The sequence below is a fragment of the Heterocephalus glaber genome, unplaced genomic scaffold (assembly GCF_053883595.1).
Source record: "Heterocephalus glaber isolate CG9 unplaced genomic scaffold, H.glaber_assembly_v1.0 deba00001472, whole genome shotgun sequence".
In the NCBI taxonomy this organism is placed as follows: Eukaryota; Metazoa; Chordata; class Mammalia; order Rodentia; family Bathyergidae; genus Heterocephalus; species Heterocephalus glaber.
Window position 1 is genome coordinate 30,686,471 of NW_028258315.1, and position 13,917 is coordinate 30,700,387.

The following is a 13,917-nucleotide window of genomic DNA, read 5'->3' on the forward strand; positions in this document are numbered from 1 at the left end:
GAGGTAAGAGCATTCCCCATCTCAGGCAAGTGGGCAAAGTCCTGGCCACTCTCAGCTTCCAGACATGCCACAGAGTCACCTGGACTCCATTGTTACAGCTGCAAATTCAGGTACTCATGCCTTCCTGCCTTGGGCAGGGCGGTGTGCCAGATGGCAAGGTTTATGCCTGAGAGAGGCCCACTTGCTGATAGTGTGGGAGTTTCTCAATTAGGCTCATAATGGTAGCTTTTGGCATATGGAGATTTCAGGGCCTCTCCAGGGGCTGATTCAGTAGATCCGCATGGAACACAGAGAACATATTGGAAAAAAGCTCTCCCTGTGATCATGACAGACTGCCAGATCAGGGAGTAGTGGGCTAATGTACACTGCTAGGTAAAACAGGACCAGCAAGGGCTTGGACTCAGATAGGAGATGAGGCAGTTTGGAGATGTTGTGACTTATCTCCTATGGTACTGAGCTAGGGTTGACATCAAAATGCAAATGTACAGTGTATGGTGATACACGAGCCTCATTCTTCATAACGAAATGAACACTCAGTGTGAGCAAAACTGTTCTTGTGTACACCCATGTGCATGCACACATATGCATGTATACATATATACACATACATACATGCACACAAACACATACACACCAACACTGACACATCCAATTGAAAGGTTGTGCTACCAAGGAGTCAAAATTAGCATAAGCAGGTCTGGAAAGATGGTTAAGGAGACCAGGGTATTGCTGGAAGTGGGTGCAGTTCTTGGGGGAGAGAGGACAGCAGCTGGAGGTTGCACAACATCGCTGTGCAGAAGCCCACATAGCTTCAGGGCATGGAGCCCAGGGTGTGCTGGTGGTGTGGGGAGCACAAAGCAGAACCCAGAGAAGAGACGTTTAGAGAGTCTTTTGTCACCATAAAGTGACACACTAGGCCCACTGACTACACGGGAGGAGTCATGGGTAGAGAAGAGGACACCCAGAGTTAGAACCAGTTAGCACCTAGGGCAAAGTGGGACGCAAGAGCAGGGGCAGGATCTGAAGGATTAAACAATTGTCTAACATTTGTATAAATATGCTGTGTGTGGTGAGGAGTTTAAATGTCCTGGTAGGACTGATTATGTCATTTGTGAGGCCGCGTGCAAAACAACAAAGGAGGGCCATTTGTTAAAGAATTATTCAGAATTTCATGACAGCAACAGCAGAACATTAAATTAAACATGGATCCCTTCTAAGTGTGCTTCCTGTCCAACAATATGGGTTGTTTGCCCAGAAGATGGCCCTGCGTGCTGGCTCAGGGGAAGGAAAATAGAATGAAAGCTACTGACCACTGGGCAAAACAGCCCAGGACATGCCCACTAAAGCCATGGTAATGCGAAGACTCTCCTTTTACCAGCTGAAAAGACTCAGATTTTGTAGACTGCGTAACATGGTCCACATCAAGCCGCCCAAAAAGACAGAGCAAAGGTCCCTAAGGCTCATGTCTAACAACAGCCCAGTTACAGAGACTACCCCACCTCGCCCTGCCCTCCTGTATCAAACTCTGCAGCCAGTTCCATCAAAGGCTCTCATTCTACTGTAATTTAAACATTAGAGCAAGCAGAGTAACCACTGCTGCATAAATATCCAGGGCAGATAGGGGCAGAGGGTGTGGCTTGCCACTTTCTTTACTGTTCCAGTTTCTGATACCTTTGCGGTGCCAGAGATCATGGCCTCTTGTCTGTTTGCAAGAGTCTATTTCATTTCTGTCCCCCACAACAACCGGGAAACATGAGAACAAGAAAAGGGCAGCTCAGGAAATACGTTATTCAGTTACACTCCAGAATCTAAGCAAACAGTTCACTGTGCTTTTTCCCTCTGGAGAGAAAAATAATATGGTCTGAAATGTTGAGGTCAGAAGCCCACAGGAACAGTTTAGGGGCCACAGATCAGTCTTTAAGCTACCTGTGTGTGTATGTATGTGTTTATATGTGTGTATGCATGTATGTGTTTATAGAGCAACAAACAGTAAGCCCTCCGCATCTTTGGGTGCAACCAACTTCAGACTGAAAATATTCAGAAAAAGAAACTGCATCTGTACTGGACAGGCACAGACATTTTTTCTTGCCATTACTCTGTAAGCAGTACAGCACAACTGTTTACACTGCATTTACCTAGTATTATAAGTAGTCTACAGAGATGAGTTCTGGTACGAGGGAGAATGTGCACTGGTTATACAAAAATACTACTGCATTTTATATAAGGGATATGAGTATCTATAATTGCATGTATAAAAAGGCAATCGAATAAGAGAAAAATCAAGAAAGGAAAAAGGTTAAGATAAATTGTCATGGGGGCTATTTTATCCCTAAACATCAGTCTGGCTGTTTAATTTTTCCCTTTGGCTCTGAATTCCAAACCTAAGAAGGTAGGCCCCTGTCCTCTAAGAGCCTACACTGTAATATAGATTACCACCAAAGGGATGGAAAATAAACTAATGACGGAGAAATGGAAATGTTAGAACTAGAAGGAGGTGATGGCTTTGCAACATTGTGAATGTACTTAATGTCTGTGAATGGTTGCTTTAGATGGTTACAGTGGTTAATTTCACCTTAGTTGTATTTAACCACAGTTTTTTGTTTGTTTATTTGTGTTTCTGGTACTGAAATTGAACCTAGGGCCTTGCACATACCAGGTAAGTGCTCTACCACTAAGCTACATCCCCAGCCCTTAACCATAGTTTTAAAAATACCATACAGTAATGACTGTTGAGCAGACACTGATTTTGAAACAAAAATGAAAAGAGAATAAAAAGTTCAGAGTTGCTAAAGTCCATTATCATACGTCAATAGATAACCACAATTCATAGATAGGCTAATGGGTGTGGTCAAAAGATCATATCTACTTAAGAAGTAAGAAAATGGGAATAAAGCATGTTCACCTATGAGGCTAGGGTTAAATCTGATATAGAAGCAGAATAAAAATCAAATAACAATGACTAGACATTTGCAATAAGAAAACCTTCTAGTCTGGAAGAGAGATCTGCAGGGTTTTCAGGCTTTGGCCCATGAGCCAAATTGAGCCTCACTCCTGTTTTTCCATGGCCTGTGAACTGAGGCTGTCTTCACAGTTTCAAGTGGTTGGGAAACCAATAGAAGAATGCTATTTCTTGACACATGAAAATTAAATGAAATGGAAATTTCTACTTTTCCTGGAACGTGCACCAAAGCCCATTCACAAAGTTACTGTCTGTGAGATACAAGGCAGAGCTGAGTAACATCAACACAGCTGTATGACCCTCAAAGTCACACACAGCCACTACAAGGACTTTTGAGAAGCTTGCTGACCTCTGCTCTGGGTGATGAACAGGGCTTACAATGGAGATGGGGCCACCCAGAACCTCAGGGCCCAAACTAGGGGCCACCCCATGGAGAGAGGTTCATCCAAGAGGGAACCTAGTCCAGCTCCCAGAGGACTTCGCTTCAAGGCCAGAAAACCAGGGAAGCCAGAGAAGATGCAATAAGACCTCTTGGGCTCAAGGCTCCTATGGGTGACACCACCTGCTGGGTGCTGTAACATCTTCTCGCCCACCTTATATGCTTCCTTTCCAAGTTTGCAGGTACATCAAATATTGCAAATACACCAGAGTTAGGAGGGATACCAGCATCACCGGGTGTACAGCATGTGCTGGGTACCTAAATGTTAGCTTTTTAAATCTTCCCCACAACTTTTCTGTTGGCTAGGCATCATTAGCCCAATTTTGCAAGTATTAGCTACCTTTACACCCTCCCTTTTCTACACCCCCGAGGAACTTTGCATGAATGAAATCATTTAGTCCTCATGACAGTTTATAGATAGGTACAAGTATTACTCTGACTTTATAAGTGAAGTCATTGAGGCCCAGATGTGTTGAGGAATTTTCCCCAGGGTCACTCAGAAACCAATCACAGAGCCATGACGGAAATACAGCTGCCACATCCTAGAGCTTGGGTTTATGAGTCCCCACCTAGGCCATCTCCTACTGCCCAAACTGCCAAGAACTCTGGATTTTGCTAAGTAAATACAGTCACATTTCCCTTAATAACAGAATACGTCCTGAGGAATTCATGGTTAGGTGATTTCATTGCTGTACAAACATCATAGACTACACTTATACAAATTTAGATGAGACAGGACAGTCACTTGTCATGGCCTCTTGATAGAGCACAAGCATGCATTTCACAATAAATTTTGTTTTTATAGTATGAGTATACTCTAAAACAGCAGGGTAAATACATAAACCAGTAACACAGTAGTTCATTATTAAGCATAATGGACTATGCATACTTGTGTATTTTTATATGACTAGCAGTGCAGTGGGCATCTCTACATCAGCATCATCACAAACACAGAAGCAATGCATTGCACTACCACTTTTGGACAGCAGTTAACAGGAACTCTTCAGCTGCATCATAATCTTATGGGACACTTGTAGCACATGTGGCCTATGGTACACTTGATGCTGTTACAAGACACTCAACTGTGCACATGGGCAGCAGAGCGGGACTTCTGAAACATATCCTACTGCAAAGTTCATGTTCTTTCCGCTGGCCTCAACTGATCACCCTTCAAATCTCTGGTTCCAACACATAGAGACCAAACCGGTAAGTGGTCTTTTTTCACCAAGATATTACTGCATTTTTTGATTCTAAATTTCACTTTCCTATACCTAACAATGAGACAAGACAGTCACTTGAACTCTTGGTCTCAAGCAATCCTTCAGCCTCAGCCTCTCAAGTACCTGAGACCACAGATGCATGCCACTATGCCAGCTAGACTCCACCTCTTAAAAATTCCACTACCCTCCACTAGTTCTGTGAGCTGTCCTAGCAAGTTCATCAAATCAAGGAGAAAAAAGGAGTCAGCATCAAATTCAGTTTAAGACATTTGCTGGGGACAGGAGGCTCAGTACTTTGGGTTCAGGGGACTCTGCCTGAAATGAATCACACCTTCTCAGCAGCTCCTGGAAGAACAAGATGCCTTGAAGGGATCTGGAATACCAGATGAGAGAGGGAGCAGAGGGAGCCTGTGTTTCTTGTTTCTTTAAGCGTCAGGGGTCTGACTCAGCAGGCTGAGGAAGGACTGGCCCTCCTGCTCTTCTCTTGCTAGCCACACTTCCTCCCTGGAGCCAGAAAATGCCCTGCTGATGGTGCTCTGGAGAGCGAGGCCAAGAATGAATCATCAGAGGTGTCTGCAGATGCCTACTCACTACACTGCTGAGGGCAGGGACCCTGTGCTGGGCTGGCAAAGGTGTTTGTGTGACATCCAGGAAGACCCAATGCTGCGATCCTAAAGGGGGAAAAACAGTATTAGAAGCCAACAAGGTGGGGGTCAAACACCCTTGGGTGCATAAAATCTGTTGTTTGTTTTAGTTGGCTGCACCGCAAAAGAAAAAGCGATAGCTTCTTTTTGTTTTAAATTTTCATTGAATTCCCTTCGTCCTTAATGCTATTTTACAACTGTTTGCTGACTAGCTGGTTTGGGCCAGACTGTGGGGCAGCTGCTGGAGAACAAGAGGCGCCAGCCACAGTGGCTGGCAGCAAGGGGTTCTCAATGTGGCATCCTGCACAGATCAGTGAGGGGACAGCCCCAGATGTGGTTCTGACTCCTGTGCTTTTGAGGGGCCAGCTTGCACTCACTCTGTGCACCCAGCCCTGCACAGCCATCCTTAGTTCCCCACCACATTCCACACTGAAGGCAGTTTGGGTGGCTCTGTAATCTCAGCCACAGAGAGCTGCTCCACCCTTTGTCCCAGAGAAACTCTGGCTCGTCATGTCATTATTGCCCCACTGCAACCAGGTGCTCTCTGATAAGTGCAGATTTCAAAACTGTGCTCATAATTCCTGCCAAAGTGATTTCCCAAAGTCAGGCACAAACTGGGCCTGGTAAATGTGCCATAAAACAAAATTCAGACACGGGAACCTCCTAGAATGGGCTCACACATACACATACACACACACAGCCTCTTTCTAGTACTTTAACTCAATTACTTCTCTGATTTCAGCCTGGATTTCTAGAAGGAAGAAGCTGTTCCAAGCACAGTGCAATTCCAGAGCTTCCCAGTGAAGAGGGCAACAGAGCAGAGTCTGGCTTCCTCTTGCTCTTGCAGAGGAATGTTCCCAGGTGAGTTTGTACTAGTCTACCTCTGGCCCGATCCTAGTAGCTGACCATGAATGTTCAGGCTTACTGCCCTGTAATAGTGAAAGCTGTCAATGTCAGTCAGCCAAGATTGCTGGTAACCAGCCTGTATATGTCCCAAAGGTCCAGAGAGATGTTCTGGAACTAAGTTTGGCAATCTTGTTAGGGTGGAAAAAGAGAAGTATGACAATAACTAAGAATTTCTAAGAACATGGCCCTCTGCTGGGGGTTTTGCTTGCATTGGCCCTGGGAAACCTGAACTTTGGAGCGATAAGGCAGCTCCCCTGGAGGTCATGTATCTAGTACATGATGGAGCTGGAATGTGAACTAGGCTCATGTGATCAGCGAGGTGGCCCCAGCTGCAGGGGGCTCCCTGTCTCCTCTGGCTACCATGTTTGCTCTACTGCCTTCCTGCCATGGCAGGTCTGAGGCTGTGCATCCTGAGACTCCTTATTTGGCAGAAGAAGGAGTGCAGCCCTAGGGTGCAGGGAGGGGGAAGAGTACATTTGTTTCCTTGCTCTTAGCAACAATATCTCTTTCCTCCCCTCTGGCACTCGGGTCAGTGAGTTGAGACCTCCTCACCTCAGTTCCTCCTCCCCTATCACACATCCTGGCACAGCTCCTGTCTTGTGTTGTTTACTCCCTTTATTCCCTTCTAAACTTCCATTCTCATCCCTTCCTTGGGCTTTCTCACGATCACGTTTACATACATGTCCTTATATGTATACACATACGTGTATGTGACACAGGCATGTGTAGCATCATTTTGTGTGCCAGTTCCACAAATGATATGGTGCCATCCATTTTATTCTATATCTTTCAATCAACCATGTTTTTCAGATTCATTCACATCCTGCTTGTAAATCTGTTGTTTCTGAGTGTGCAAAGTGTCCCCTCCCCCCACCCCCTTCACCTATCATCCCCTGATGCCTGTGCTCATGCAAACACACGTGCATGCGGGTGACATTTATTCCTTGTCTCCTAGCACCCACTCCAAGACATGGACAGGGCTTCAGGTCACATACATTCTATTTATTTTGTTTTGGCAAGGATTTGCAGAGTGCCTACTCTCGGTGAGCCTCCAAAATGGGTGGGGAGGGACATGAGAGGGACCCAGTTCCCTAAAAGCCAGGAGGACATGGCAAGGTGAGGAAGGAAGGATGGGTGGGACACATCCTGTGAACACCTGTGTCCCTGTGTCACAGAGCATGCAGCCTTGTGATCTGTTCTGGAGTCGGCCATGTGCACGTCTGAGAGGAACAAATTGTCTATGGTCTTATTAAAGAATCTTCCCACAAATTGAAACATCATGCACCTCTTGGTGTGGGCCACTGAGAAGACATCCTTTATGTAGCATTTGTCCCCAATCTGCTTGATCTAAGCCTGATCACGGGGAAGAAATCAGAATGTGAGAGGCATCCTACAAACTGCATTCTTCAGAAACAACACGTGAAAGACAACCAAGACTGAAAAGTGATTCAATTTAAAGGAGATGCACTTGACTTGGCAACTGAAAGCAGCCTGTGACTCTGGACTGAGCACAGGAGCTAGGAGACATGATTTCTCTCCTGTGAGATTGTTGGGCCAATTGGTGCCATCTAAACGTGGATTGTACATTAGGTCACAGTATTGTATCAATGCTGAATTTCCTCAATATGATCATTGCAATGTGGTCATATGAGAGAATGTTCTTTTCTTAGAGGTAAAGGATTAAAATTCTGGCAACTTAACCGGCAAATGGTCTAACAAAAATAAGGATGGTATTTACAGATTGAAAGGAAAAATAGAGATAATGCAAATGTGGAAAAGTATTAACAATCTGTGAATCTGAAGAATCTGTGGAGCTCATACAATTATACTCACACATTTTCTATAAGGTTAAAATGTTTTTGAAATAATCTCTAAAAGGTCTGCTCTAGTGTTAAATGAGGGGCATAAATATGCAGGGAGGCACAGCCCAATAAGAATAGCAGTTAGCATGTGTGGTGCTTTGCAATGCATATTTATTAAGTTGTTTAATTATCACAGCCCCCTTTACCCGTAGGCATTATCACCCCCTATTTTACAGAGGTGGAAACTCCAGCTCAGAAAAGTGAAGTATCTTGACTCACCATGATTTCACAGCAAGTAAGAGAGAAGTTTGGCTCCGAGAGTCCCTCTTTACTGCCTCAGTGTGAGGCCCAAAGCCGAGGTGCTGGAGTCAGATTGCCTGGGCTCACACCTGCCTCTGTCCCAGGACTGACCACATAACCTTGAGAGTTCAGGCTGCCTACAGTAGTGTTAGAAAATGAAGGTCCTATGATTGGACTGTGGTTTGTCAGCTGGGACACTCATGTTGGAGTGTGGTTACCACGGCAGCTGAGCTAAGAGGCGGAGCCTCAAGGGAGGTGTTTAGGTCATGGGGGAAGCGCCATCACAAAGAGATTAATGCTTTTTCTCTGACTGACCTTTCACGGGCACAGGACTGGATTATTTTGAGAGTAGGCTATTCTCTTTTCCAGCCACACATGGCCCTCACCAGATGTGGTCATCCAATTTTGTACTTTACAGCCTTCATAACCATGGACCCAATAAACCTTTTTTTCTTTATAAATTACCCATTCTCAGGTATTCTATTACAGTAACAGAAAGTGGACAAGACCAAGTTATAACTGCACTCACCTTATAGGGTTTTGCTGGGGTTAAATCTGATACAGCATGTTCAGGGGTCAAAAGAGCATTTGGTGCAGTATCTTCTGGAAATGGGTCTACACAGATGTTTGTTCTTAAATCCCACTAGCCATGTGGGTGAGAGTAGGTAAACAGAAATAAAGAGTACAGAAATACAGTCAAGTTTGAGACAGGGAAGTCATGTGCAACATCTACATATAGTGGGACAGTCATTTCCCAGGAAGACTAGAAACCACTGCCATACATGCTGGAGTGTTTCTAGCCTTTTGCAGTTTCTAGATCCTTGCCTAAAATGTGCAGAAAATTCCATAGCCAGAATAGAACAGCCCATTCCGGTCTACCTCCCCAAAGCTCTCTGGTAACAGTAAGAGCGCTATCTCTGTCTACATAGTCCAAGGTTCCTCTGATCTGAGCTCCCCTAGGCTGTACCACTGCACAGAATACCTTAACACCTGCCTTCCCTGATGAGTGCCACCCCTTGAGAATCTTACCTATTGGGGCAGGTCCAGGTTGCACAACAGGGAGCCCTGAGGAGGGAACAGGAGCCAGCCACTGAAGGCAGATAGGCCTGGCACTGGGCTCTCTTCACTGGTTTTTCCTTTCATGATAGAAAAGTTTGAGGCTGCGAGTCACTGATAAAGAGACTGCCAACAGCAGAGGATAGGAGATTTAGGTCCGGAGTCTCCTTATAGGAAGAGGGCAGGAGTTCAAACACCCACCAACACCAGTGCAGACGCAACTAGCCATGCGCCAGAGGGAAGTGGCCCTGAAGTATGGGCCTCTTGGCAATGGCTGAGGGAAGTGGGTACGTTTCCCCTCTCTGCAGAGATGGGCCAGGCTGCATTCCCTGCCCAGGCTTTTGGGCACAGGGAAGGCTGAGTCCCTGGGTTCTGCTGAGGAAGGGCTCTGTTGCCAGATTCCTGCAGAGGAGACAAAGCTTTGACAAACAGGATCCAGAGCTTCAGTGTAGGTTTATATCACAGTGGCCACAGTGAAATGTGGAATGTCCCCTGGGACTTGAGGTTGCACTTTTTGATCTGGCAGTACATCCTTAGCAGTCCCTTCCTCACCCCACACAGCCCTTGAACTGGGACCTTGGCTTAGTCCAAATTCCTAAGGTGATTAGAGTGGACAATTAAGCTCATGTAAACAACCCCACTAGAGTGACTGGTTACAGGCCAGCTTCCTCCCACAGGTATTTATGTATTTATGTCACATGCTTGATCACTCCCCTCAGATGTGCTCTTGGACCGTTCACATTAAAAGGCCACATTTGCCTGAATGGGGAGTGCCCTTGGAGGAAGTTGCTCAATCTGAGTGGAAACCAAACCCTCACTTTCGTTTCCTCGGGAAACCTTGGTTGCAACAACCACTTCTCTGTAATTCAATATTTGACCTCAGCCTGTAGGAACCAGCCTACAAGCTGAGCTCGAACCTGACCAATAGGTGATGAAGATGAAAAATAAAGAGACACAGAAATAGGTTAAAACCTGGGGGGCCAGGAGGCTCACGTCTCCCTTCAACATAGAGCTTCAAGTGCCTGGCGCACCTTGGCTTTAGTCAGACACTGGCCCAGGCAATTAGGGTTCCACAGGACTCATCTGTCTCCCTCCTCCACGGTACTTCTCCGGGTAAACAACTTAACCTCAGGTGTTTCTACTTTTCCCTCTAGCGTGTTAGCATGCTTGCATGCCCTCTGCTCAGTGCTCTCTGAGAAGGCCAATTAGGCCTCATTCTTCCCATCTGATCTCCACATAAGCCTGCATAGATATGTCAGGGGACAGTCCTAGAGCCACAAATTGGTCATCTCATAACTGTGGGAGCATTGAATCTTGGGGGCTTGGCTTTGGGAGTTTGTAAGTCTCTAGTGGATGGAAGGGGAGGAGGGGGTGGGGTTCCTACCAACTTTGCTTCCATCCACGGCCACAGTCTGGGGCAGGAGATGTTCATACTACGAAGTAGTGGGAGAAGGCTGGAAGAAGGCCTAGATGCACCCCGAGAGGGGATTTTGCCCCTTATGTGACAATGGCCTGCCAGGCAGTGGAGAGGAAAGAACAGAGGTGGAGTGAGAGTCAAGAAGAAAAATTGCATTTAGCCATCATCCACCACTCCATAAAATTACTATTATTTTTAAATTTCCTTTCCAGTCTTTTTCCTTCCACTATAATTGTAATTGCTTTTTTCACGGAACATACAAGCAAGGAAGAAAAATTCTTCAGAAGTCTTTATTTGCCTTCTAGTATTCTACTGGGGCTTACTCAGTAATTTTAGGCAGCCTGGCCAGTCTCCTGACTGAAAGCTATTCTTAAAGGCCCAAGGCCACTACAATGAACCTCAGAAGGAAGCCAGTAGTAACATCTCTCCATCACTTCCAGCCCCAACTTGCCTGCATGGCAAATGTTTGTCCTCCTTTAAATTGCATTTTTCATTCCTGCAATCAGTCATTCGTTCAGTCAGCAGACATTTAGAGAGAGCAAACTACAAAGTAGGTCCTGGGCTGAGTCCTGCTCTGGGCCATGCACTCACTGCTATGCCATTTACACATGGGCCTGGCTCCTCTACCAGTGCAAACCCCACAACCCTAGGTCCCTCAAGAGAGCCTGGAGTTTTTCAATGGTTTTGTCCCTCAGGCCATTTCCAGTTCAAACTAAAGCCAGCAGCACTTTCTCTTGTGTTTACTGCCCTCAGAAGCAAAATCACTGTCCCACCGTCTCAAGTACAGCCAGTGGCTGAGATGGTGCCAGTGAGTAGTTTTTGCTCAGTTCCCATAAGGGACAGCTCGTTAGGTAACGTGCCCGTCCCAGATGGAAAACAACCCTTGCGAAAAACTTCAATATCCTCTTGCCACATCTCCCTCCAAGCCCACCAACAGTTCTTTCACCATGAGAGCCGGTTAAACTAGCTGGAAGGAGCCTCAGAAATGACTCTTTCAGCTTTACAACAGGAAGAACCTGGCCCCGAGGGACATACAGAGCACACACAGGGAGAATTCAGGCCGAGGGTGGTGTGAGCACAGCTGCCTGTCCCTGGAGGTCAGCCAGCTCCCTCCTGCTCTTCTTGCTTTTCTTCTGATGCAGAAAGTGTCCCTTAGGGTGGCCCAAGAGGCAGTTGCTGTCACATGAAGGGGGCCCAAGGACGGGCAGCTTGGATCCAGGAAAACTTCATGTTAAACCCTGACCCCTAAAGGGCCACATTGACCTGAGAGGCCACAGAGCTCCTCAGCCCCTTCATAAACCCAGAAACCCAGGATGAGGCGGAAGGAGGTTAGATTTCTCACCCGCAAGAACCTCCTGGGGAAGGAGGCCCCTCTAGGGTTCCAAAATGGCTGCTTCCTGTAAAGCCCTCTCAAGGTTCTCTAGCCCCCCACCCCATACACACAGATGAGCACATTCACGCATGCACTTTCAAGTTTATATGCCACAGCCCTAACCTCCAGAATCTCCACGGGATCTTAAAGAGATAACTACATCAAAATCAGGTCATGAGGGTGGGCCCCAATCCAATCTGACTGGGGTCTTCATAAGAAGAGGGGATCAAGACACAGCAGAAGACAGCCACTTACAATCTGCACAGAGAGGCTGCAAGGGAGACCAGCTCTGCCTAAACCATGACAGTGAGGAGATACCTGTCTGTGATTCAGGGCACTTGGCCTGCAGTACCTTGTTATGACATCACAGGCACACTGATACACTCAGGAGTGCTAACACTCTCATGCCTCCCGCCCCATGCTCACACACATCTCGGGCTGCCGTGGCTCAGGTCCTACCGAGGTCACTTTTCTGCTGGGCACAACAGTGGCTTGCTGTTTTGAAAGCTCATTCTTCCCACTAGAACTAAGGTCCACCCCTATGGCCTTTTGCTCAAGTGCCAGTTTGGCATCCTGATAGTCTCGAGGTGCCTGGCACCTTGTCCTCCTGTCATCCAGCCTGAATCTCCTGGCCTTGCCTGGACCTGGAAGGATGCAACAGTCCATGAGCAAGGAGCTGAGAGGGAGCTCACCCTGCACTCTGAACCTTGGGATTATCATCTGTAAATGACGCTGTGGTCCCCCAACCCACAGCAGCAGCCACCCACCATCCCAAGACCCTGTCAGAAATAAGTTCTCAGGCCCTGCCCCAATCTGCAGGAGACCCTCTGGAGAAGTGAACCCAGAGATTCGTGTTTTAACACACGTGCCCCCTGAGTGATTCTGATGATGGCAAAGCTTTGCCAGCCACTGACCTGGAAGAAGCTCCTACCTGGGACTAATTCTCTCAGATTGGCAGTAAGGATGAACTGCCATAATTGGGATGGGTACTATGTAGGAACCATCTTCAGTGTGCCCTGCCCACTCATTATCTTTACAACCTCTTCCTGTAGTAGGTATCAATTAAAAGTATTTTTTCAGGGAGTGAAATGAGGCCCCAAGAGGTTAAGGCACCAGGGGACAGCTGAAGAGCAGGATTTGAATACAGCTGCCTCAATGTGCTCTTTTACTGCCTCACGTGAGCACGCTGACCGCACACCACTGAGTGATTTTTCGGGCTGCTCGGTGACCTCTGGGTACCTGCCCCTCCCCCGCAGCCGACCCCACAGCCTCCATGCCCCTCCTGCCGCACAGCACATTTCCGCTGGGCCAGGGGACCCTGGTCCGCTGTAGCGAAGGACACCGCAGCCCCTCCCCGCACGTACACCCAGTGGTGAGGGAGCGGGAGCCAGCGCTAAATGCAGGACCTGTGAGCCCCTGGAAGATGCAGACTCCAACCTCTCCCAAAGAGCTTAACTGACTCAGGCTTCTATCGCCCTGGGAGGGCGCAACCCCGAGAGAAACGGGCTCTCCCGCACCGGCGGAAGGAGAGGCGCCAACCTGAGGGATGTGTGTGAAAGGCGAGGGACCGGCGTGGCTGGAGGGGGAGGAGCCTAGTGGGTGTGCCCGGAAGGGGCGGGGACAGCGAGCACGAGGGGAAGGACCCAAATGCGTGGGCGCGGAAGGGGCGGGACCAGGCCGTGAGGGCAGGGGGTGGGGTGGAGGCCCCGACCCGGACGCTGGGGGTGGGGCGTGCGTGGGTTTGAAGCGGGAAGGGGCCCCGGAAGGGCCGAGCGTAGGGCTAAAGAGTGAGTGGGGAGGTG

At 47.6% G+C, this 13,917-nt stretch overlaps 1 protein-coding gene and 1 long non-coding RNA gene across 2 annotated transcripts in view; one reads left to right on the top strand and one right to left on the bottom strand.

The window, feature by feature from the left end:
* The window catches only part of LOC110351166 (uncharacterized), a 35,326-nt gene extending 27,070 nt beyond the window's left edge, over nucleotides 1-8,256 (top strand). Inside the window, exons 4-5 of the long non-coding RNA XR_002398281.2 lie at nucleotides 6,005-6,123; nucleotides 7,344-8,256. This is a non-coding gene — a long non-coding RNA (uncharacterized LOC110351166). The remainder of the gene's footprint in view (nucleotides 1-6,004; nucleotides 6,124-7,343) is intronic.
* Lyst (lysosomal trafficking regulator) overlaps nucleotides 1-8,480 on the bottom strand; it is a 286,606-nt gene extending 278,126 nt beyond the window's left edge. The window contains exon 1 of the mRNA XM_087181914.1: nucleotides 8,250-8,480. The gene's annotated coding sequence lies outside the window, so the exon portion shown is untranslated. The remainder of the gene's footprint in view (nucleotides 1-8,249) is intronic.
* Nucleotides 8,481-13,917: the final 5,437 nt, after the last annotated feature.